At 36.6% G+C, this 26,659-nt stretch overlaps 1 protein-coding gene and 1 pseudogene across 3 annotated transcripts in view; one reads left to right on the forward strand and one right to left on the reverse strand.

Annotated features, from left to right (window-relative positions):
• The window catches only part of AK5 (adenylate kinase 5), a 195,426-nt gene that overhangs the window by 59,301 nt on the left and 109,466 nt on the right, over window positions 1-26,659 (forward strand). The gene's annotated exons all lie outside the window — the stretch shown is intronic.
• Window positions 18,590-18,708, reverse strand: LOC120583546 (uncharacterized; annotated as a pseudogene).

Consider the following 26,659-nt stretch of genomic DNA (forward strand, 5'->3'; position numbering starts at 1 on the left):
GGAGTGACTCTCTCCTAGAAAGATTAGAGAAGGCTTTACTGGAAACGTTGGCCTCTGAGGAGTAGGTGAGAGTTGGAATCTAGAAGTGAGGAGAGAGGGCATTATAAGCAGAACCAAAACATGTAGGGTGTATAATATAGTAGTGAGAATTAGGAAGGGACAGAGATGTGCTGGAGTCAGACTGGGAAAGGCACTGAAGTGCTAAGCTAAGGAGGAAGGGTTATTCCGTGGTCAGGGGCAAGTTTTAAAGGCTCTGAGCAAGGGAATGACATAACTAGAAATATTAAGCTGGTAGCTGTGCATAAAATACTGAATAAAGTAAGCATCTGGAAAGAATGTGATAAAGGCCTAAATTGGGATAGTGACTGTGTATGACACAAGGTTTTACTTCTCCGTGGGGCAGCATCTACAACCATCTGGAACCAACTGTGATTAGCTAAAGCACTATAAAGTGACATTAAAATCTAAGCAGAGAGATAGCAGACAGTGGAATTACCAGTTATTCTTTCCACAAATCATTGTTTCAAAATTACTTATCAAGTGAGTCAATTAATGAATTAAGCGAAAGACTATAGACATATCTGGAACCCTTTATCTTCATGGCAGACAGAACTACACATCTTATAGATGTGAGGACATAGCTCCATTAAAGCACCACACAGTAATCAGTTATCAAAAATAAAAGATTTATATCTGTTAAGGATGTGTTTGATTATAACCAGGATAGCTGAATAGATGTGGCTTAAACAGACACATTTATGTGACTTGTGTAATGATGAGTACAGAGATGGATGATCCAGAGCTGGTCCAGTGATTAAATGGTGTCATCAGGGCCCATGCACCTTCTATCTTTCTGTTTCATCTTCTGTAATGCATTTCCTCATAGTAACAAAATGGCTGTTGCTGCTCTAGTCATCAAATCCACATTCTAAATAGGACAAAAAGGGGTTAAGGCAAAGGGCTGGGCAGCCACATCTATTACTTTTCATTAGGAAAGCAAGAGATTTTCCACAAAACCACTCTCTATCCTCAATGACTTACACTTAAGTCTCATTAGTCAAAATTGGGTCACATGTTTTCCCCTGCCTTCAAAGGAGACTGGGAAATAAATTATTTAGCCTCTCAGCTTCTAAAGTAGAGGAAAGCAAAGGAAAAAGGAGTTAGAATAAATGTGGAGTAAACCAATCTACAATAACTACTATAAGGTTATGTTTTTGTTTTGTTTTTTAAGGAAAAAAAAAGTTTTCTGTTTAAAAGATATGGGGAAATACATTTGCTAGTAATTCTATCAAAAATGGTTAAAGTAGAAAGTATCTCTTTAATAATAATAGCTACTTTTCAATTCAGTGTCCTAGGATCTTTATTCACTTTATATCTAATTTTCACAAATGTCCTTAAAGTTTAATGAAGGAAAAAGGCTTAGAGAGGTTCAAGAATATACCATAAATGCCAGGGCCAGAAAATCAGGGGGCTAAGATTTGAAGTAGGTTCCATCTCCCAGAGTCCACTTAGTCACAATAACAAGGGCTTGAGCCAGACTTTTATCCAAGCAAAGAGTTAACTACCCCCCAAAAAATCAGAAGATATCGATAATGTCAGATTGTGAAGTGGCTGATATTTCGACTGAGAAATCTAATTCTAAGAGAAATGAAGAGCTTACGTGCTATATCAAGCACTATGCCAGCTCATTTGCAAACTTTACTTTTTTAAATCACTCAACCCCGTAAGGTAGGTAGTATTAAAATTATTTAGTGCCTTTTATGTGCCAGGTATTTTACCTAAGTTATCTCATTCCAGGTAAGGACAAGAGCTTTCTGTCCTTAGATAAATCTTAAACTGCACAACTTGTCTCTTGTCTCATGCATTCCACATTTCACTCTGACATTATTTTTTCTTCTCTGGTCTTCCCCGCTTTACCCTTCAGACTCAGCACGTGCTGTTGTCTCATCTGCTGTGACTGGCTGCCCTCATCCATCATTCTGCCTCTCATCCAGCCAGCCTCTGGAAGGCTTCTATCCAGGCATAGCCCCAAGGATGGTGCCTCCACCTAATTTACCCTGACCTAACAGATGGGACACAGACAGATATGCAGACACATCCATGCTCTGAAAGAACCCACGTATAGAGGGGAGGAGAGGAAATAAACAGTGCATCTGACCATATTATGATAGAAGGATGTACAGAGGGCTACAAGATGGAGTAAATTGTGTCTGCCTTGTGAGACTGAATGAACTCAGAACACTCTGGGACAATCTACAAAGGTTATTCTGTGCAAAGAAATAATCAGGCATTTGAAATTACTGAGAAAGGAGTCATAGTCATTACCAAGTTCAGCATTAGAACTGGTTTCTATCAAGGGCTGAATAGCCAGGAAAGGAGTGGGGAAATAAAGAAAATTTTATTGTAACCATTCTGATTTCTCATTGATCCCCCCTTCCTAATCTAAGAATTAGCACAGTGCAAAATAATTTTTTAAATATACTCATTCATCATTTTCTTTTTAGGCAGTTGTTTAGGGATTTGTAGCTAATATGGGGTACTCAAATATTAATGAAGACTTTGATTTCAGGCTTTCAGATCTCCTAGATGAAGTAACGAAACAACCCTGGATCTAAAAGGATGTCTTTAGAAAAGAAGCCTGATGTGTGTAAGCTGCAGGATAATTTTGGCTGCTCTCTTTAGTAACTAGCTTAGCAAGGACTGTGCAGCCAGAACAGTACCAAATACATAGTCAGTGCTTTAAAATATTTGTTGGATTAATGCATAAATTAATGAGTTGGACTGAATGAATTAGTTCTGATAAGTTTAGCATGAGTAAGACCTCGTTTAAACTTCATTTATTTGGGTTGGATAAGTAGCTTTTTGGTAGTGTTTTAAACTCGGGCTTTCAAAAATAGGTACTTTCCTCTGTGGTCTGGCCTCTAACCACTCCAATTCACAGGTTATTTGAAGGTGTCAGCTGCCGTGAGAGATTTCTCAGAAAATACCAGAGTGTTGCTTCAAACAGTTTCTACAATTGCTGTCAAATTCAGGATCCAGGAAAGAAAAAGAGGAATGGGGGTGGTGGGGCGGGGGTGTTTGGTAAAGAATCTTATTTCTTACCTGAAAATACCGAGGTTGTTTGCGATGTGAGATATGATTTTTCTTCTATCCTGAAACTTCTGCTTAAAAATCTGAATGCAGAAATCACCATCACTTGATATATACTTGATAATTTTTATTTTTAGTTTTTCTACCAAAGCTTTAGAGTTCGTATGTTCATGACAACTTAGTTCTGACAAAAGTCCAAAAAGATAAGATTCCTTACAATCTGAATTCAGCAGTAATTTCCAACTAAACCTAGTGTCTGTCTCAGATTTCATAGCTCTTGAGGTGAAATCCTCTTGGCTCTGTTAGCAGTGTAGTATGACTGCAACTTCTGATTGCCAATTCATTTCAGCAATTCCATCTGAATTCCTAAAATACTGAATTAACAATATCAGTTCCTTAATTTCCTAGAATTGCATGGATAGGCAGTTCCATGATGGCACTGCTCTTTTCCGTATTCTGTGAAATGATAGTTTTGCTTTAAAATTGAAGAAACATAGGAAACTTCCGTTGGCTCAGGTTATCTTCTGTTGCTTGTAGTTGCTCACAGTCTGCATTCTTTTCAGCTAGGGCTGTCGCCCAAACTGTTCCCTCTCCCCGTAGTTCTGATCGATTCCACTGCTCTGCCTTGATTTGACTGGGCTGCAATGCTTGATATGGCTTCCTCTGGGAACCACCCTGGTGGAGACAGATGCCCCAACTATGAGCTCCCCTAACATCTCTTTATGATCCCTATCATGGCAGTTATTACACTGTGTTATAATTCTACTTCTATCAAGGGCTGAATATGATTTTGATTTCAGCGTCTTTCTACCATAATTCTACTCTCTTTATAATTCTGCTGTCTCCTTTCTTCTTTGTAACTTTACTATTGCCTTCAGTATTTTATTTCTAGCACCTGCCTTGTAGCCCATAAATTCACCTTCAATATATATTTACTAAATTAATACACCATGTTAATGGGTTGTTAATTATATGATGGCCCTCATTAAATGCATATATACTTAACTGGAAGCAAAAACAAAGCCAGAAAAGACTTTTCAGCTTGAAAACCTTTTGTCACGCCTTCTCTGCAATTAATCCCAGATAACATCTTTTAAGAATTCTCATCTTTACATTGCTGTAAATTTGCTTTGTTTTCCTTTTAAGTGTTAAGTCTCTTGGTTCAAAAATTAAGTCTTAAATTTCATATCAGATTTTGATATTCTTTGTTACACAATGTTATCAGGCAAATTAGAATTCTTCAAATAATGCAAATTTCAGAAAGAATGTGATATCTCACTGAAACAAAAGTTCAATGAAGGAAAGTGTTTTGACTGATCTCCTTACCACTACATCTCAAACTCTTAGAACACTGCCTGGCACATAGTAGGTGCTCAGGAAATATTTATTGAATGAAACATAGATTTAAACCAACACTTTAATCGCATCCGGATTTGGAGACATAAAGAGAAAAATCTAGAAAAAAAATGAACATGCCAGACAAATGAAACATTTATCACAGAAGAAAAACAGGGCCAGTGATTTAAAACAAAAGTCAGAGGTAAACTGATCATGGTTGTAGGCCATTAACCAGCTCTTGACCTTGCTCAAGTTACTGAATCTCTTGGGGCCTCAGTTATGACATCTGAAAACTGAATTTCCTAATCCCTATCTCCTATGTAGGTTGTGAAAATTCAGTGAGAAATGGTAATTAAAGCATTCAACACAGCACAAAAAAAAAGAACTAATCGGACATGGCTGTTGTTATTATTGTTGTTGTTATTTTCATGGTATTGCTCCTGTACTGGCCAAAAGTATTTTTAGTGCTATAGCAACCACATGTGTTATGCTGCTTTCTCTTCCTGATTCTTTTAATATATTGTATTTCCGACAAGAAAGAAATTTCTATATTCCAGTGGCATTTCTTAAGGCTCAGGAAGATGGCTGCTGCAGCTCCTGTGAAATAATGAACTGAGAAAATTGAACGCAGCTTCTCAATGTGAAAGGAACATTGCCAAACCTTTCACCAGCTATAAAAGCTCTTCAGAAGCTATTTGAAAGACTCTTGGTGTTGATTTCTCTCTCTTCTCTTTCCTTCTAATTTTGCTTTCACTCTCTTCGTTGATCTCCCCTGTTTTTTTCTCCTTAAAGAGGTTCTTAATAGACACCAGGAAACTTAGGTATGGCTGCCAGCTTTGTATATTTGTTCATGCCTGTGTCATTCAAAAACTTTGCTTAATCTTTAATATAATCAAAGGAACCTCAACTAAGGAAATGCTACAAAGGATTCAATGATAAATACAAGGTTAAGCAAAACCTAGATCGTGTGGTGTGGTAGGCCAAAGGCTGGCTTTCAAGTCACAAAAATCAAGGTTTGAATCCTGGCCAGTTTCTTAACCTCTTTAAGCTGGAATATCCTCATCTGTAAAATGGAGAAGATGTTAACTGACTTGCAAGATTAATTAAGGATTAGAAATAATTTGAATAATGCACTCATATCACACAGGTGGTTAAATAAATCATATCTGTAATTATTAGTGTAATCTATAGCCCTTGCCCAGACATTTAGAAAGGAGTCTAATCAAAATATGTGCATAATAATAATGATGTATAATAGCTTACATTTGTCGAGCACTTCACTGTGCTGAACAGCATCATGCAAATATGTTTTATGAAGATGACATGTGCCCAGTGATAAATTTGCCTCTTATCACACGCTCAATCACATCTAAGGTATATCCATTCAAAGTGATGAGTTCCATGAGAAAGCTGAAATCCAGTTCTGAAAACTACTCATTACTTTTCAAAATGACTAAATCAGGAGACAACACCAACAGCTACTTATTTTAATGGAGACATTTTTTAGAAGAAATCTCAACCACAAATCTGTCTTGGCAGATGCATGCTATGTTATTTTCTATCATTTTACTTTTCAACATTGGCAAGCAGAGCGGCCTGAAGGATGAGCAGCTTTCAAGCTTCTATCAAGAGGAGGAGAGATGGAATCCCGTTTACTTCTGTTTTTAATTCTTTTTATGTAAAAATCATATGCTTCCATTTTAAAACAAATTTATGAGGAGATTGTGTGTGTATGTGTGTGCATGCGTGCACACCCCCATGCGTGGGTGGGTGTTGGGGATGAAGAATGCAGATGATTATAAGGAGAAAATAAAAATCATCCATTATTCTGTAATCCAGAAATAACTACTGTTAACATTTTAGGTCTTTTCTGTGCAGTGTTTTTCTATGATATTTTGACATATAGTACTCTGCTTTAAAATTTTTTTAACTTAAAATTGTATCATAAGCATTTTTACAAGCTATTATTGGGCGATTTAGCCTCTTGAAGCCTCAGTAATAATGACCTAGTATTTTCTACTTCACAAAATTGACATGAAGCCTCAAATAAGAAAAGATGTGAGAGTCCTTTGTAAGTCACCTATAGAACACACAAATGAAATCATTATTTATTCTGATCCACATGACTTGAGGAGTCAAAAGACCTATGCTTATTACACATCTACAGAGCACTCTGCAGATTACTGTAGGAATTCAGAAAAGACAGTGCCTTACATAAGCTATTTTACAGCTTAAACATGAAAACATTCAGGCAAAGCAGAGGGTTAAGCTCTCTTTTGGACTACAAGTAGAACTTTGCCTTAATTATTTAAAAAGAGTTCTCAGATCTTAAATTCCTTCTATCCTTGGCTCTTTGATTTTAAAATGAGTCATCTTTTAGAGAATTATTTTTTCTTACCTCAGACATAATTAGAATTTTACCCACAGTAATGTAATTTGTCAATTGAATAATAAATTTCCAGCCCCTCTCAAAAAAAGAGGAAAGAAAAAGACTATTTTTGTAAACTCAGATCACTTATAATGATTGGTTTAAATTAAACTGGTATTTTTATGGAAGAAAAAAATTCCCTGGACTCAAAAGAAAATAAAAGAAAAGAAAAAAAGAATTATAAAATGAGAAAGCTAGATTCTGTTAATTCATGTTATAGAAAAAAAATAAAATTATTTCTTTTTGCTACAGCATATACAGAGTATTCTTGTATAGATAACATGTTAATAAAATTCATGTGTTTTGTTACATCTGGAGGGCGGGATTATGAATGATTTTTATCTTTTTCCCTCTCTTTTTCTACAAGTTTTTCTACTATAACATATTCTGTCGGTAATCTAAAAAATGAGTAAAAATTATTAAAAACTACATCACTTGAAGATCAAAAATAACAGTAAGTGAGCCAGTTCCAGTAAAAAGAAAAGTGGGAGAAGTCAGCTCAAATAAACTAAGCACGGCAATATGATATCTATAGGAAAACAAGGAAATGTTTTCCGTAAGGGAAACATACATACTAAGCTTAAACTCCTCCCCAGATAATTCACCAGCTTTACTTCACATTATTTATCTGGTTTCATGGTATGTCAAACAACTGTCAAATTCAGTGGCAGTGTTTTTTCTCCCTCCGTGAAATCTACTGGAAATAAATGCTATCGAAAGTCATCCAAAACTAAATAAACTGGTTAGAGCCAGGATTTAAATTAACATGCCAAAGGATGGCTCTTGGGTTAGCTGAGGCTCACAGAAAAATTGGTAATGGGACCAAGGAAATAGGTTAGCAAGATTGAGAAGAAAATGCAAAAACAGCACGGGGTGGGGGGGGGCGGTGGGGGCGGGAAGGTCCAACAAAGCAGTCAGCAACAAAGGAAATAGAAATGGATCTTCTTAGGGCTCAGCCCAAAGAAGGCACTAGGTTGTTTGTCCACTTATTAATTCATTAATTATGTATTGTTATTAGTGAATAGGTTGTAACTGGATAACATTGCCTAAAGAGCAAGAGAGAGTTTGAGAAAAAGCAACATCTTAAGGGTGATAGAGGAAGATGAGGCAAGGAGAGGAAGAGAAAGTGGTCAAAGATGTAAGAGAAAAGTTGCTTCTGTGAGAAGTTGAGCAAGATGAGGACTAGAAAAAAGCCTGTCTATTTTAACAATTAGAAGGTAATGCATAAATTTTATCGTTCATTGCTCATTTGGTAGATTGACAGAGGGAGACACCAGGTTGGAGTAGATATAAGACTAAGTGGGAGATGAGTGGATCTGGAGATGAGAAAACTCAAAACATTTGACTGAAGGAAAGAAGAAAACCGAAGCAGAAGTTAGAGGGGAAAGTGGCGCTGAGGAAAGAGTTTTTGGTTTGTTTGTGTGTTGGTTTGGTTTGGTTTTAAACCGCATTGTTTTTATTTTAGGAAAGGGAGACTTAACGTGCATTTTAATGCTGGTAGAATGGACACCGTTGAAAGGACAAGACTGACACTGACTGTGAATATAAGCAGCCTTATCTAAAAGTTTAGAATAGATCAAAAGCAGCAATTCAACTAATTTCAACACATGTACATTAAGTCCTTATAGGCTATGAATCAAAAATGAGCAAGATAATTTTACTGCCTCTTAGAAGCTACAGTTTGATAGAAACTCGCTCATGGGAAGGGCATTCAGTGGAAGAGACAGAAGGCCACATAACTAATATCTATCAATATAGAGTACAGAAGAATAAGACCAATGCAAGCCCACAAGCCAGTACAAACTCTTCTAGCCTAGTCTCAGCGTACCCTACACATGCCATTTCAGTTCACCCTCCCAAGCTTCGCTCCTCTTGCATAAGTTGAACTTCCTCTTCCATTCTATTTTTCATATCCTATCTTTTTTCCCTTTATTTCACCCTTTATTTCCCAACTTTTCCAGCCTCTGTTGATCTTCTCAGTTTCTGAATTCCTTCACTACTTAACACTGGTCCCACACATTTTGGCTCTGAACTATTTCCTAGGAGGCAGTGTGGTATTAGGGTAAAGAATACCAACTTTGATCTCAAAGCGACTGGGCCAAATCCAGTTTCTATCTCTTTCTACCTATAAGACTTATGCAAGTCCTGTATCTATATTCTGTGTCTCTAGAATAGAGAGATAAATCTACCTCTGAAGGTTGCTATCAATAGTAGATGAAACAATATGTATAAAACAACTGAAAGTTTGGGCTCTTGACACAGACTGTGTGTGTTAGAGTCCAGGTTCTCCTGTGGCATCTCCGGCAGGTTACTCACCCTGTCTGTGGTTCAGACTTCTCTAGCTGGTACCTGTGTCATACAGTTGAGAAGAATGGGGCAATAGAGAAGAATAAGGCAATAAAAATAAAGTGCTTTAAACAACACTTAGGCATATAGTACTATGTAAATGTTTGTTGTTGTTGTTGTTATTTTCTTTACTGCCATGTATTATTAAAGTAAAAAATAGTTTACCTAAAATGTTTGCTACTTACCCTCTAGCAATATTGACAATATTTCTAGTTTTCAGATAATTTCACTTTAGTGAATGCAATGTTTTAATTTTTTAAAACTTCTTTAGCATTGGTTTGATCTTTCTTTTCATTATGTGTTTTTAAAAATGCCCTACATTATGTATGCTTTCCTAATTGTAGTTAAATACTTTAATACTTTAAAACTGCTAAAAGTCTGTATTCAATTCAAATGTGTGGGGCAGGGAGAAGGAAGGGCTTCCCCACACCAATAAGCAATGCTTTGACACCAGCTAGGTGTCCTACAATTCAGTGAAAGTCTGACTCTGTCTACCTGGAGGTATTATCAGATCCCACAGGTTAAGAGTTCAGTTCTATAAGACTATCTGCACCCCAACACCCCACTTCAGAAGCTAGTCACAAGCCCAGGTTATTGGCGATTCCAAAGAACCCTGTCTTGGGTTTGATTAATTTGCTAAAGTAAATTAATTTGCTCACAGAACTTAGAGGAATATTTTATTTACTAGCTTACTGGTTTATTCTAGAAGGCTATAAGTCAAGAAGAGACAGATGGAAGAAATGCATAGGGCAAGGTATGGGAAAAGGGAGGGGAGCGTGCATCACTCTCCCCAAATCTCCATGTGTTCACCAACCCACAGGCTCTCGTATCCTCTCTCCTTTGGGGTTTTTATGGAGGCTTTATGAGACAGGCATGATTGATTAAATCATTGGCCATTGGTGATTAAACTCATTATCCAGCCCCTCTCTTCTCCTTTGAAAAGTCGGTAATGTAACTGAAAATTCCATCCTTCTAATCACATGGTTGATTCCCCAGGTAACAGTCCCTATCCTAGATGCAATCCAGAAGTCTCCATTAACATGACAAAAGACACCTTTACTATTTTTGTCACTTAGGAAATTCCAATGTTTTTGGAACTTTGTTCCAGAAACAGTGACAACGATCACATATGTATTTCTTATTATAAATCTTAATATCACCATTGTCATTATTTGTCCAAGCATGTAAAATGGCCTGGAATGTGACAACTCACAAGTTACCAGAAAGAACACAATGACATCAATTCGATCTCTCTTCTTAGCTTGTATTTCCTTATCCTATATTTAAAAAAAAAGAATGATAAAAAATTTAAATAATAAAGCTATAATTTATGCAAATTACAATTTTTTTAAAAAGTACCCCCAACAGATACACTCTACGCTAGACGTTAACAGCCAGTGCGCAGAAGAAAAAAAATAATCAACAAAAACATTATAAAAGCTTTTTACTTCGCTAATGATCAGAAAAATCAAATGAAAAATAAGACTTCACTATTATATGTGTCAAATTAAAAGGGATTAAAGTATAATATTCATTGTTGGCTGATAATATAAATTGTTGTCACCTTGAAAAGCAGTTTGGCAATATGTATCCAGAGCCTTGTACATGCCTTTCGATCCAATAATTTCACTCCTAGAAATCTGTCCTGATGAAATGACCATAGATAAAGATAAGTGTTTAAGAATAAGAATATCTACTAAAGATGTATTCACTTCCTTGGTGATCTTATCTGCCTGCATGTCTATGAATTCTCTATACACTGCTGACTCAAATTTTATTTCTCCAAGTATAACCTCTTCCTTGAATTCTGGACTTCAATATCCAACTGCCCACTTTACATCTCCGTTTGGATGTCTAATAAGCATCTCAAGTATAATATGCACAAACTGACCTCCTGCCTCTTATTCTCCCACCACCCACACACTCTCAACCCTGCTCTGCTCTGGTCTTCATTTCAGTTGATGGCAACTCTATCCTTCTGTTAGTAGCTCAAGCCAAAGCTTTGTAATCTTTGACTTCTGTCTAACCTTGCACTCCGTGTCCAATCTGTCAACAAACCCGATTGGCTCTTTCCTTCAAAATATGTCCAAAATCCCACTGCTTCTCAGAACCTCCACGAGTACCATCCTAGTCCAGGCCACACCATCTCTCTCCTGGATTATCACAGTAGCCTCCCAGATGGTCTCCCTGCTTCCAGCCTTGCCCCACTGCAAACTAGCCATGAAGAAGCCCCCAAAAATATGTTTGAAAAATCTAATAGAATATATCACTTCCCTGTTCAAATCCTTCAACTGGTGTCAGAGTGTCTCATCTCAAAGTAAAAACCAAATGCTTTACAACCCGGCCCACCTGGCCCTATGTTTAATGTGGTGTCTTGTTACCTCTCTGACCTCATGCCTCCTCCTTTTCTTTTTGTTACTCCACTTCATTCACTGTCCTCTCTACTGTTCTCTGAATGCACCAGGCATATTCCCTCCACATGGCCTCAATTTTGCTGTTTCCTATGTCTGGAATGCTCTTTCTTGATATCCACATGGCATGCTTCTTACCCCCTTCAGGTCTTTTTCATGTATTACCTTCCCATTGAGATCTTATTTGACCCACTATTCAAAATCATAACGTCCCTTCACTCACACTCCCTACCCTCTTTACTTGCTTTATTATTTTCCTGGGCATTTGTTACCTTCTAGTAGACTATTTAATTAGTTTTCTTCATTGTCTGCCTCTCTACATTAGATAGTAAGAATCATGAAAGACGGGGCTAAAATGCTGATAAATTACTGAGTGATTTAATGTTGACTCTTAGGTTATATATTTTCCAAGCAGAGGACTTAGTGTTTTTTCTATTTCTTAATTAATGCAATTGATGCACCTTAACTTTCACTCCTCATTGTTAAATGTTAGTGGTCTGTGAAGAGTATCATCATACTTCAGAAGTGCTGAGACACTACAGTTACTTTCTGCTGGCCTTTAGTTCCAAAACTAATTATTCACAAAAGAACTCGTTATGTATATTAGAAAGGGTTCTTTTGTCTTCTGGTTGAATAATGTGATAATACTTTACTAGTTAGATGTGGATCTCTAAAGATTAATACATGTAATCTTAATTTAAGGATCCTGCTCCATTTAACAATCAAAGGTGGTCATGTATACTCCTTAATCAACCTGTACTATTTGCAGTTAATGTCAGGCTACCAAATGTTTGGTTCATTGAAATGATGCTCATTTACATTCTGATTCAAAAAATCCATTTTACAGATAAGAAAGCTGAAGCTTGTTGAGGTTAAATGACCTTTCTAAAATCAGATAGTATGTGATAAAGCCAGATTTCAAACTGAGATAGGCCTAACTCCAAAGCTTGTTCCCTCTCCAATACACAACTTCAAATATAGTCAGAAGAATATACATGTTAGTAAGATCTACTTTTAAAACATATAGTAATCTAAATTTTTAAGGAAATATTATATTAGCAAATTGTTTTTTTCAAAGTGAAAACAAACACTACTTTTATTTTCTCTAATTTTTGTCTTCAAACAAGTAAGACATACTGTCATAGGCTCTCCTAAATTATTCACATTAATACAATCTTCTGTTGTCATCTCAGTCTGTTATCACACATATAATCTTTGTATCTCCTGTATCAATTAAGCTTAAGAGATATATTAATTTTGGCTTCTTACATTTGTCTATCTGAAGACAAAACGGGACTGTACTGCCTTTTGTATAATATGAAAATCGTAAATGTGAATTGTTTAAAATAAGAACCTATTATAATAGAAGTATTTGAATTACAAGGAAATTGTATTTTATTTCAGAAGTAATTATTACTTTTAAAAGGTAGTAAACATTTAAGTAGTTTAAGAAAGCACTTTGACAAAAACATTTAGGATAAATTCACTATAAAATATTAAAGAAAAATAGACAAGTTTTAGAGTTCAGAGTACAACCATGTTCTTCTCCAAAAAAAAAAGAAAAACACACACACACTTTAAAGCCACTGCAGTACATGCCATTTCCAATATGGCATTTACTGTCGTTGTGACATAGCAATTATATCTGCTTTGAGGAAGCCATATAATTTCCCCATATCACTTTCTTCCAGAAACAGCATCTCGTGCTGTTGGGGGAAACTTTTTCAGCAGCATGTTCCTGCCCTTGCTGACTGAGGCGGATGTGAGAGGAGCAGCTGGCTGAGAGTCTGGGGCTAGGGATGAGGCAGATGCCTACTTCAGGGCTCTGATCCCACCCTGCTGGTTCTCACTTGCACACGCCTGTCCCAAGCAGCAGGTACACAGCTTTTGTTTTCACACTTCACCTCCAGCTCTGTGGAGAATTCCAGCAGCGAGCTTGGCTACCTGACACTTCTTCCCAGAAGTCACTAAAAAGTGATTAAGCCTCAAATCTCAAAGCTGAAAGGAAGCAAATTCTACCTTTGGGCCCCTAACAAATCATCCCTCTCATTGACTCTCTCACAAACTCTCAGGCAGCCTCAAAACCCTACAGGATTCCTCAGAGTAACCTTTCACACCAAGTAGAAGAAATTGCACACAGACTGGGAGGAAATTGGATTACAATTTATTTTCCAGCTTCATGTGTGATTAATGAATAATCTACTACAACTTCATTAGAGTTTAAAAACTTCAGAGAGGGGTCAAGATTGTCAGAAGAAACAATGATGAACGGGATAGAAATATTGATTGATATTCCTCCTCTTGGTTATTCTCCCATTTAGTACAGTTTCTTGTTCTAGAAAGCCACAGAGAATGGAAGGACCGTTTTACTTCCCTTGTGCCAGGAGTGAGATACCAGCCTCTAGCCTCCAACCCAGTACAGTGTGGTGAGCCTGCCAAGTGGTGCACAGCCAGCAGCCTGGGCTCCAAGCTCTAAGACCCTTCCTCCTGGCTGAGCGTTGCTTCAAAACAGCCCAGTGCCTCCTTAACCATTCAAGTTCTTCTGGGCTTATTCTGGCTGCCCATTACTGTCTTGAAGTTAAAAATGGCTGCCATACTTTATTCTACAACTCCCTTCTAAAGCCTTCCTTTACCAGTTATGCTTTTTTATTCCTTTTTTAAAATCATTAATGCATGACTGAATGCCACTTTTCATTACTTGCTAATTTGATCTTATGTGGAACAAGAGATGATGTGGGCACGGGGAGACTATAAATATTCAAATTCTCTTTCTATTCACATGTTTTCATACAGTAAGTACCTTCTCTCTTGCAGTCAGAATTCCACATAGGCTCTAATTCATGATAATGTGTTTTTATTCTTAACTATAGTTCTCACATGACCAGGAGCCCTTCTTGGCATTACTTAGAGCCTTCCAAGAACATATTTATGTGGATTACTTTAAAGTAGCTTTTCCAGGAGTTGGCTAACTAGTCTGTCTAGCTAAGCAAATGGGGGCAGGGTCCAACCTTGTAATTTTCCCTGAAGCCTAAAGATTTCCAAGGAAAGACTATTTTATAGCCTTGAAGGTGCTATTTGGAAAAGGGGTGTCAAAGGAGATAGCAAAAGCAACAAGTTTGGAAGTTAATTCAATGGCACTTTTAAGCCTGCTAGCAAGTCCCTTTCTGTCTGGGGTCCCTCAGTTGGGCTCATTTTTATTCTCACCGTTGCTTACCAGTTAGGCATTTGAGACTCTGCTTAAAAGCATGGTTGCAAAAAAATGTGGACTTTCAAGTCAGCCAGCCAGCCCTGGGTTCTAATGGAAACTCTGTCACCACCCACATAACATCGGAGAAGCTTACCTTCCATTGGAGTCAGTTTCACTATAAAATAGAAATAATAGCTCCTACTCCACAGGATTATTAGGATTTTAAAAAGATAACTCGTCTAAAGAGCCTAGCATTTAATAAATGTTTGATACATGAAAGTTTCCATTATTTACTACTTTGTAAATAGTGTGCAAACTAGAGAATAATGGAAGGAAAGGGAGTAAAATTTTTAGTTATTGAGCTCTGATCCATCCTGGGAGAAAGAAGTGGTGTTGAAAGGACAGAATTACATGGTTTAATTTGTCCAACCCAGGCTGCTTGACCCCCTCAGAAATGACTTGTAACTGCCCCCACGAAAGGATGTGCTCATCTGAACTTTTAGACCTCTCTTATCTGCTTTTGATTTTTTTTTGTTTATTGTTCTTATTCCTAATACTTATTAATGCAGCATGCCCTGTTACCATGTGCTTACCTTTGATAAATCAAAAATAACAACCCATCCCCTTCATACATTTTTTATCACTGACAGTTAGTTATCAGACTTTGAATACCGCCACTAGATTTTTTAAAATGTGTTTCCATTGAAATTTTACAGAGACTTTTAGAAAAGTGCTTTAAAAAATTCTAAAAACAAAAATTGTACAACACAGAGAGAAATGCGTGCCATTTCCTCTTTCACAGTAACAGTCGTGAAAATGCAAGAACTTAGCCCAATCTTTTATAAGCACTTAAACACCAAAATTAAACACCAAAGATTTCTCACACCTTTTCTCACATCTTCATGGAAAAAAAATTATTAAATTTCAGCATTCTCAGTAATAACAAAAAAGAAAGAATCCTTAACAAAACTGTGTTTGTTACTAAATCCTTAGATTTAATATTCTAAAACCAAAGTATGACTTTTAGTCATTTTTAATACATTTAACTTACTAATGTCAAAATGCCAATGTTTAAGAGTGAATTTCTGAGCCTATTCTCTCTTTGATTTAAAGAAAATGTATCTACCAAATCATTTTGGATACATAAGGACTCAGGGTTACTTATGCAAAAAGTAGCATTGCGCAAAAGAAACTCTGGGAAGTCTTCTAGCCACCTGAATGCCAATAGACAAAAATCTGAAGCCACGATTTCCAAACATTTTGACATTCTCTAAGCAAAATATAAATAACTAAATATGATGTATGTGTGCATACCCAATTTTTATTCTTTAAGGATATTAGTAAGTGCGTTCTTGTCAAACTTCTAAAATTAATCACTCTTTTCATGTGGGCATTATGTAACATCAATAGCAAGTTCACTATTTACTCTGTGCTTATTATGTGCCAGGCAATGAGCTAAGCGACTCATATTTATTATCTCGTTTAGTATCAATAATGCTGTGCTTTAAGGTATTATTAGTCTCATTTTATAGATGAGGAAACTGAGGCTATAGAGGGACTTGCAAGTACTTGCCCAAGATCATACGACTAATGAAACAGAGAGCTCTGTGATTCCAGCCGGGTCAAAACCTCTGCTCATGGTGCTGTGATGTAACACAAAGCAGTTCAGATCATTGACCTAAAACTGGAATGCCAAAATATTTTATCTGACATGCGCAACTTGACAAGTAGCTTCTTAGAAGCTGTGCTGAGGTAGGTGAGCAATTTGAGCTCTATCAGAGTGTCTAGTCGCCTAGCAGTATCTGCCGCAAATGCAAGAAAAGAAGGTGAAGGCTTGCATGCTGGGAATCTGCCATAATAGGCCTAAAACAAATAATACCAGAGCAAGTGGAACGTCTGTAGAGTATTGATTCTCTGTGCCCCATCTACTTTCTCTTCATATTTTGTTCAGTGTGAGAAGAGATTTTTGTTCGTTTTTTGTTTTTAGAATCTCTATAGGTCCCAAATATTTTGATGGACTGAATTCTTCAGGGCCGCTTCTTAGGTCCCTATCTGGGGATATTGTGCAATAGGTAATCTGTAAAGCTAGGAGACTGGATCTCACTGGATCATCTTAATGCTGCACTAGCTACTTCTTTTTTATGCCCACTCAATAGAATACACCTAGTCAGAAAGGCTGCAGTAATGAAACAGATCCACAGTCTTGGTTTCATACTGGAGATAGTGTCATATAAGAAAAAGATTATGGTTTGGAATTTGGAAGCCTGGGATTGACTCTCAGCCCTGCCACTTCCTACATGTATGTCCTAATCACTTAACTTCTGAACCTCCGTTTTCTCATTTTTGGAAATGGATAAATCATGTTATTACCTATTTCACTAGGTATCTGTGATGCTGAAGTGAGAGAATGTAGGGACAAATGTATTGTAATCTACCGAGAGGTATGTGTTTCAGTTACTAGGGATTCGCATACTAGCTAATGATTAAATTTTTTAAATGTTTCACAGTTTCCTATGGAAAAAACAGCAGTGAGAGTCATGCTTCAGTGTTTAACACATCCACTACAGCCTCAGACTTCTGGCGCTGCATTAAAACTCAAGAGGGCACCACTGGTTTATGTCACTTTAGACTCCAGACACTGAACAATAATTAGGGAACATGACAATAATTTGATTTAGAGTCTACTGCCACACGGTTCAGACTCCATCCTTCTCTTATCATACTCACTTAATGCAAATCAAGAGGGAAAGCAAGTGGTTTGAGGCAGGCTCTGACAATGCTCGCTTTTTAGTGACTGGGGAAAGGGAGCCTACCGTTATCTGCACTTGATGCAAAACCAAGCTAGTAAGTGAAAATTTCAGTGCACTCAGTGCTATAAAAAACTTGTCTTCCTTTTTTTATTGACTTGATCTCTGGTGCATGTGGCGATTCCTATGGTTCTTCTCTATGATTTTTTTTCTCTTTGATTTTCTGAAAGAATCATTGGCATTTTGGTGTTATATTTACTAGAAATGTTGTACAACATCAGCCAAAGTAAAGGGGACATGGATAAAATGAGAAATAAATAGGAGTCTCACTCTCATTAAGTGACACCATTAAAGCATTGCTCTGTGGTAAAGCTGGAATGAGCAGTTATAGCATTCCACTTGTGTGTTCAAAGTAATGTGATAATCACTTGCCTAAAAAGTACATCCTCTCCTTATCTTTTGTGGGCTCTGTTTCTCCTCTCAGACTGCATTGTTTCTCAGTTTCTCTCGTAACTCTCCTCTCTCCTCCTCATACTCTCTGTAGGAGCTCAAAAATAATATATCAGACTCCCTGAGAATGGAGTCCTCTCTACTTAATGTCCTGTGGCCAATTTAACACAACCTGTCCAAGACAGGATTTACTATTTCTGCTCTCTCCCAACCTGCTTCTTTTCTACATTCCTTACCTTACTAAATGTCAACACCATCTCCTAAGGCGCCCATGTCAAAAATCTCAGTCACCCTTGACCACCCTCTCTCTCATACCCTCATGTCCAATCAGTACCCAAGTTCTCGTCATCCTAACTTCTAGGTTGTCCTTTCTTCCTTGTTCCTGCTACTACAGTTTTCTTTTAGTGACTCTCAATTCCTTCTTGTTGGTATCGCTATAATAACTCATCGCTTTCTCTATTTTCAAACCAGTCCTTTCCAGGAAATATATCCACATGGTTCATGGATGATATGTACCGTCGTGTCATTCAAATGGTTAAAATCTTTCATTGCTTCCCTGTTATCTCTTGAATAACATGAATTTTTTTTTTTTTTCCTACAGCACTTGATCTTCCTAGGTGGTCTCCCATCTAAGTACTAACCAGGCCTGACCCTGTTTAGCTTCTGAGATCAGACGGGATCAGGCATGTTCAGGGTAGCATGGCCGTAGACTGAAGATTTCTTGAGCATGAACATAGGGCTATTCTTCTTTCTTTCTGACTCTACTAAAATAGTAATGTTTTCATAAGTAGAGAATACAGTTTTATACCTCTGCGATTTTGTAAAAGATGTTACTTTACATACTTTTTACCCTTGGAGGATCCCTACTCATTCTTTAAGATTTAACTTAAATGTCACACTCTCTTGAAAACTTAGTCCTTTGTGTTCCTATAGCAACTTGTAAATACCTCCTTGATATCATGTTGTTTTATGATGTTATTTTTCTAAAAATCATGAAACAATTTTATTCAACATAGCCAAGGAAAGACTCAGAGAACTTTAGGAAAGTTTACTAGAAATTACCCAAGCTAAAACAGAAGTAAAAAAAGAAAAAAAAAGAATTGAACATATCAAAAGATCTAACATACATGTTATTTGAATGCCAGAAGGGAGAGGAGAGAGAAAGGATAGAGGAATTTAAATTTAATTTAAACTGAAGAAGTAATTTTCTAAAAATAAGGATGGACACCAAACCATAGACACAAGAAGCTCAGTAAACGTAAATACAAAAACAAACAAAACATCTAAGCATATAACAATCAAACTGCTGCAAACAGGAGACAAAAGAAAATCCTGAAGGCAGAAAGAAAAAAAAACACATTGTATACAGAGGAACAAAGAAAAGAATCACAGCACACTTCTTGTCAGAAAATTTGCAGAGCTAAAAACTGTAAAGTAACATCTTTAAAGTGCTGAAATGGAAAAAGAGTGAACAAAGAATTCTGTACCTAGTGAAAATACCTTTCAAAAATGAAGAAATCAAGATTTCCTCAGACAAATAAAAACCGAGAGAATTCATTGCCAACAGACCTACAATTTAAGAAATGTTAAAGGAAAACTCATTTTTTCTCATTTTTAGTTACTCAAAACTGCCTAAAGAAAAATCAGTAGGCATGTTTCTCATGTTCATAACATGTAAAAGCAAAGTATATGACAACGTAAGTTGTAAAAAAATGTGTAAGCGCAAAAGATGAGAGGTAAGATTTAGGAATATGCTGTCATAAGGTCCTTACTCTTACATGTGAAGCTGTATAGTTGTGTTTGAAGGTAGAGTTTGATTAATTAAGGATATATATTAAAGAAATTTGGATTGATGAAGAGTCAGGGAAGAAGTCATCATATGAACTGAAGAGAGGGTATGTGAAGTCATATGCAAAACTGAAGAAGCTCTCCAGGGAATATGTTGGAGCTGTCAAGGCAACAAGGATTAGGACTGATGCAATTGAAGTGTCAGAAGTACTTAGAATCTCTAGACTGAGGCAAGTTTTAGATTTCTTAGGACAACAAACTGCCATAGATTTGAACAGAGAAGAGGTACAACAAACTGTTTGAGGCAGGTTATTATTCCAGCTGCTCTGTATTAGACGGACATGCTTTCACAATCTTGGGAGGTCTGGGCAAAAACATAGCACAGCAGGCACAAGAGAGAACATACTGTGTTCCTACGCTGTAAAAATCATGTTTATTAATTTTGCTCTCTACTCTCAACCACCTGTGCAGCATTATCCCACAGTCTCATGGTCTGAGAAAGTCATTTGTTCTTTGACTTTGGAAGGTTTAAGATGGATCAGATATGAGAGGGATCAGTGATTAAATAGGAAGAAGCCATGTATGGCAGAGATTCCTAACGATGTGTATGCCTTGGAAGAAAGCTTCAGATGACTGTCTCATTCATAGATAAGGGTCCCCCTTGCAAAAGATGCAGCTGGCATCTTTGGCACCCCCACTTGAGACTTGCCCCCACTTGAGACTGGTTTTGCAGAGCACATTAATCATTTTCATCACATACTCCTGAAAAGCAGGAGCTCTAGATTGCTTTTTTTCTTTTCTCTGCTGACAGCAAGTGACAGCAGGTTTATTTGTCTTTTGTATTTAGGAGCCCTGAAGATTTGCATCAGAGATTCTCAAAGGCTTAAAGGGGCGCTGAGTGTCACCTTTAGGTTCTTTGTTCCTAGTGATCCAAATAATCTTCATGGTGGCCTTGGGGGACCTTGAAAATGTGGTAAATTTGAAGATGGAGGAGCATGTTCTATGTTGTAGATTTATGAATTAATTAGTGGCTTCTTTAACTCTGTAACTCAGGTACTTGGGCTTAAGCAGGACACATCTGTCTTTAAAGTATAGGCAAAGCGTTCATGTTGAAATTTGAAAACAAAATAAATGTAGAGGATAGAAAGAAGAAACATAGTGGAATTTGTTAATACTGTTTGATAGCCATACTTTCATTATATGGCATTTCTCAGATTATAACTTATATATCATGTGAACCTAAAAACCATAAATAACTGACCTTGGTCAGTGCTTAAAGTATGCATTTCACAAAGGCCTCGCAAGCCAATGGAGTTTAAAACAGATATTGTATCATATCCTTACTAAATTACAACAGGTGGATATTACTGACTGTGTTTTAAAGATGGAGAACCAGAGACCCAGAAAGGTTAAATAAATCACTTGCTCAGAGAGATTCAAATTTTGGTTTACCCAAGCTACTACACCATGTTTCTACTGAAATAGTGCAAAATAAAAACAGGGGAAAAAAAGAGGAGGAGGAGGAGGAGGAGGAGGAGAAGAAGAAGAAAAGAAAACAAGGGGGAAAGGGAGGAAGGAAAAGAAAAGAAGAAAAAAAATAGGAAACTTTTTTGCACTGGTCTCTATGACTCTTAAGGAAACTGGAAATAACCCATGCCCAGCAATCACTGTGGAAGCCAATTCAAAGTAGAGAACAACATCTATTAAAATGAGCGGGACATGGGTTGTATGGTAGTCGTGGAATAAGAAGTATAGTAGAATGGAAACGAATTGCCTGGATGCAAGTCCTGGCTCTACCTTTTACTAGGTGTAGAACTGTAAGGTTAAATGCCTAAACTCTCTAGTCCTCAACTTCTTCATCTGTAAAATGGGGAAAATAGTACCTACTTCATAGAAATGTTGGTGGATCAAATGAGTAGATAAATGCTGAACCCAGAGGACAGTACCTGATCCATACATGACAGTAGAAAAGAAAGCAAAATGTGGTAACATTGATTATATATTAAAAATATGAAAAAAATATTATGTAAACACATTGAAAATGGGTAAGACAATGAAGTGTTTGCCATTTTAGGTTGAAAAGTGCCATATTTATTTTTCTATAACATTTGGAAATATAATTTTTTAAATTAACTTTAACTTGCAAAGGCAGTATTTTGCAAAGACTTACACAGAATGTAAATATGAAATCAAACAATATTTCTCTCAGAAGGAATTCATAATGACTATCACCAATGCATACACCTTCTTTAGTAACCGTTTATGCAAAAAATGTTGGCACATATTCTTGTAAAAGGCAACCAGTCAAGAAGTGGAACTCAAAATTCACTAATGACTTATTTAATGCCATGTAATTCAGAAGAGGAAACAAAGTCTAGAAGCTGCTTAATTAAACAGAGAATTTGATGCCTAACTAGGTAGAGTTTGGTCCAAATATCCATTTCTGGGGGTCAGAGCAAGGCAGGAGGACAAAAACAGCCATACACTTACACATTGTAAAGTCTCTGTTCAATTTTATGAAAACAAAATATCCAAAATATACTGATACATGAGGAAAACTGCCCTGTCCTGAGCATCCCACCCACTTGATAATAACCTATTAATCAATATATTTTGGTGAATATCATCTTTATCCCTGCTACTATAATATATATTATTAAAATGCTATAATACAGTCAATTCATATTACAGTAAAACTGCTCTAAGTATTTATTATTTTGTAATTTCTACTATATTATATTATTTATAAATGAGATCAAATTTGGTTCAGAATCATGCTGAACATGGTATAACTATTATTTATTCAATTTTAAATCCTCAAACTATATGGCCATAAAATGAAATCATAGACTTTAAGATCCAAATATAAATAATATTTTTAATCAAATGTAAGACATTGCTATTACTATAGTCCTGCTTTTAAGTAGTTTATCAAAAATGGCTTTTATTCCCAATTTTTAACATTAAGTAAAGATTTGAGTCAGATTAAGAATGGCTAGCTGACCCAGTCATATTTATTTCCTCTCCCTCCCAAGAGCCTACTAACATATTGATAAAGGAAATTTTTTTAAATGTACAAAGCATAAGAACAATGATAACAAGAGAGGCCATCTATGAATAAGAGTCCAATAAGTCTTTGGAAGGCATAAGACAGATGGGGTACAAGTAATTCATTTAACTGAGAAGAGGGAAGTCACAGTTTAAAATGTGTACAAGGAGGTTATGAACAAAGGAAAAAGCAAAGCCCTATAAAGAGTCAGGATTTGGATGCACCAAGTATGGCAGAACATAAAGATAAGGCTGAGTGCTAAATACTAAAATTTATGGAAAATTAGCATACAAAAGAGTTGGCTCCCCCCACCCCCATACCCACATACAGAACACTGTTTCCCCTAAGAAGAATTTGAGGGCTCTTCCCCATAGAAATTAATCAAGGAAAACTCAAGATGCAAAAACACCAAGTGTATTATTATGCTAGGGCTGCCATACCAAAGTATCACAGACTGGGTGGCTTAAACAGCAGAACTATTGCTCATAGTTTTGAAGGCTTAGAAGTTTGAAATCAAGGTGTCAGCAGGATTGGTTTCTTCTGACACCTCTCTGCTTGGCTTGGACATGGCTGCCTTCTCTCTAAGTCCTCACACAATCTTCCTTCTCTGTCATCTGTGTCCCAATCTCCTCTTCTTATAAGGACCAGTCATATTGAATTAGGGCCCACCAATATGACCTCATTTTAACTTAATTACCTCTTTAAAGACCCTGTCTCTAAATACAGTCACATTCTGAGGTACTGGGAATGAGGACTTCGACATATGAATTTTGAGGACACAAATCAGCCCATAACACCTAGTACAGCAGGCCAGGTGAGCTATAGGCTAAAAGTGGATTGAGGACCTGCTCACAAGGCTGTCAGACCATGGTCCCCTGCCCTGCCCTGTGCACAGGACCAATGACCAACACCCTGCCCTCTGACAGGAGATCATTCCTACCTCCGGAGAAACTGATAGACCCAATTGAAGTACATTTGACATTTGAAAGGTCTCTCAGCAAAATGGTCTCACTCACAAGTATATCTGGTCTACCAAAAAAAATTTGAGAAAATCTTTTAGGATGAAAGAGGGTGCAATATAAACAACAGAAAATAATAAACCTGAAAGAAATGGAGCTATGCAGGAAATGAGAGAAAACACTTAACACTCTAGTTATACTTCAGAGTGATAGGAGAAAATTGAGTCATCACAGAACAGGAGCAGGATGCATGAAAGAGCATTAATTATTTAATGGAAAATAATAGTATAATATTATTAGTAGATTACAATAGGAAGTGGGAAATGGTGTAAGAAATAAATGTTAAAATTAAGAAATCAAGAAAAAACAGTAGAAGTATATTATTTATAATGACAATAACTTCCAGAAAAAACAATTTAAATAAACATGTGTTTTGCCTGTGAGGGTTTTGCTACTTTTCACTAAGTTTTTCAATAACATACTTCTTTTTAACTCTATAGATGTATTACATTGATTTAATTGTTTTTAAATTTTAAAAAAGGTTTGGAATTGTCAAAACCTTGTTTAATATAAGACCTGTGTTCATGGCAATATATATAGATTAATTTTTTATAAATCAAGCAATATTAACTTTCTTTGAGCCTTTTTAGTAAGCCCAATAAATTATTTTAGCCTCTGTGGAGGAATACAGAGACTTACAAGACAGCCTATTCCTTCTTTGAGTCTATAGTTTATTCAGGACAATGAGGTTATAAGACAGTATATTCCAAATACTAAATAAGAGAAGCAGACTGGAATACCTTAAGACTTCAGAGAGGAAATATGACGTGGGCTTCAATTCATGGAGAAGGGAGATAGAGTTGAGCATGGAGTAGAAGCATGAATTAAGCAGAGTATTGTGAAGGACTTTGCCATGGAGATAACAGGAAGCACACAGAAGCAGAGGCAGGCGGCTCAGATGTGATTGTGAGATGGATAGTGTGATAATTTGCTAGGTCTGCCAGAACAAAATTCCTTCAACTGGGTGGCTTAACAACAGAAATTTATTTTCTCACAATTTTGGAGGCCAGAAGTCTAAGATCAAGGTGTCGGCAGGTTTGGTTTCTTTTGAGACCTCTCTCTCTTGGTTTGCAGATGGTGGCCTTCTTGCTTTGTTCTCACGTGATCTTCTCCCTCTCTGTGTTGTTTGTGTTCTAACCTCCTTTGTTTTTTTTTTTTATAAGAACATCAGTTATATTGGATTGGAGTCCACTCTAACAACCCCATCTTTACTTAATTACCTCTTAAGACCCTATCTCCCCAAACAGCCACATACTAAATTACGGGGGTTTAGGACTTCAACATATGAATTTGGGGGACACAATTTACCTAATATCAGGTAATAAACCAGCTAGGCAGCAGCATAAGATTTATATTGAAAAAATGGGGGTAGAGTGGTAATACTTGTGAAAGGCCAGTCTAGAGAGGCCATGCCAAGCATGGACTTTATTCTATAAGAAATAGTAGGTCCCTGGATGTTTTTGAGCAAGACGTAGGCAAAGTCAGCCTGGCTGGTGGTAGTATGTGGGATGCTGTGCCCAGGAGCCCAGACTAGAGGTGAACAAAAAAATTAAGCAGCTATTGCAATATTCCATCTAGGAGATGAGAGTGATTTTAATTATAACAGTGGCAGTGGCAATGGAAAGGAAGGATATTAAAATGTGACAGATGGAAAATTTAAGGATTCGCAATATTTTCATCTGCAAGGAATTTAAAGGTTATTTTATCCTAATTGTCACTAGAAATTTCTAGAATGTCATTACAGTCAGAACCTTTGATTAGCATGAGTTAACCACGGTTACTTTACCAAGATAACAAGGGCAGGCAAAGAAATTCAAGGTTTAGGTGGCTTTTAAAGCATTTCTGTGGATAAAAGTACAATTTCCATTAGGCATTCTGAAATACAAAAGACTAGAAAAGTAACTCATGATGCATCTTATTGCTTTCTAAAACCCCAGGGAGACTCCCAAGCTGGAAACCACTAACTGGAATCAGAATGTCTCCATGTAAAGTTGAAGATATCTGTGAACTAGATATTAAATAAAATTGTTGAAAGACTGTAAAAAAAAATGTGAAGATATTTATCCAGATAAATCTCAAATCATATTTTAAGTTATTCACAGAATGGAGCCAGAACAAACCTCCTGCGTCTTGTTCAAAATCAGCTACATTCTGCTGAGAATTAAGAGGACCTAGTGTCCAACTATTAGCACTTTTAGGGACAAAGTCACTTGAAAAGCAAATAATTATTGCCTTCATTTATCTTTTGCTCGAGACTGGATTTTCCAGTATTAAAAGTTTGCTTAAAGCAAGATAAACCATTATTTCTAGGTTAAAATTAGCTGCTAAAACCACTACCTGGATACTCTTTCCAACACCGATTTCTCAGCTGCTTATTTTCTTATTATCCTGCTATTTTAAACAAAAACAAGCATTACTGTTTCTTGATCCATTCTGACGTAATGGTGTATTAACAGTCACATTGTTGAAAAGTTCCATTGTCGTCATATAAATAAATGGAGCCTTAATAGATTCAAGGTTTGAATCCTACTTATTCCACTCCATAACACATTTTTTTTCCATAACTCTGCAAACAGACTATCACAAGTGTTGGGCATTAGTTGCTTATTCAGACCAGCCTCAAAGATCTCTTTAGCAACATCCATATTTTATGATAAAAGTCAAGCTGCTAGATTAGCAGATGGTTGTCATCAATGGGAAAGAAAAGTGAAACCTCAGTCACACATTCTCTGCCCCTGTTAAATGCTACATTTAGGAAGCAAATTAATATGTATATTTTCTTCTGAATTATCATCACCTCAATCAT

This window comes from Pteropus medius, unplaced genomic scaffold (genome assembly GCF_902729225.1).
Source record: "Pteropus medius unplaced genomic scaffold, Ma_sr-lr_union100, whole genome shotgun sequence".
NCBI classification, from domain to species: domain Eukaryota; kingdom Metazoa; phylum Chordata; class Mammalia; order Chiroptera; family Pteropodidae; genus Pteropus; species Pteropus medius.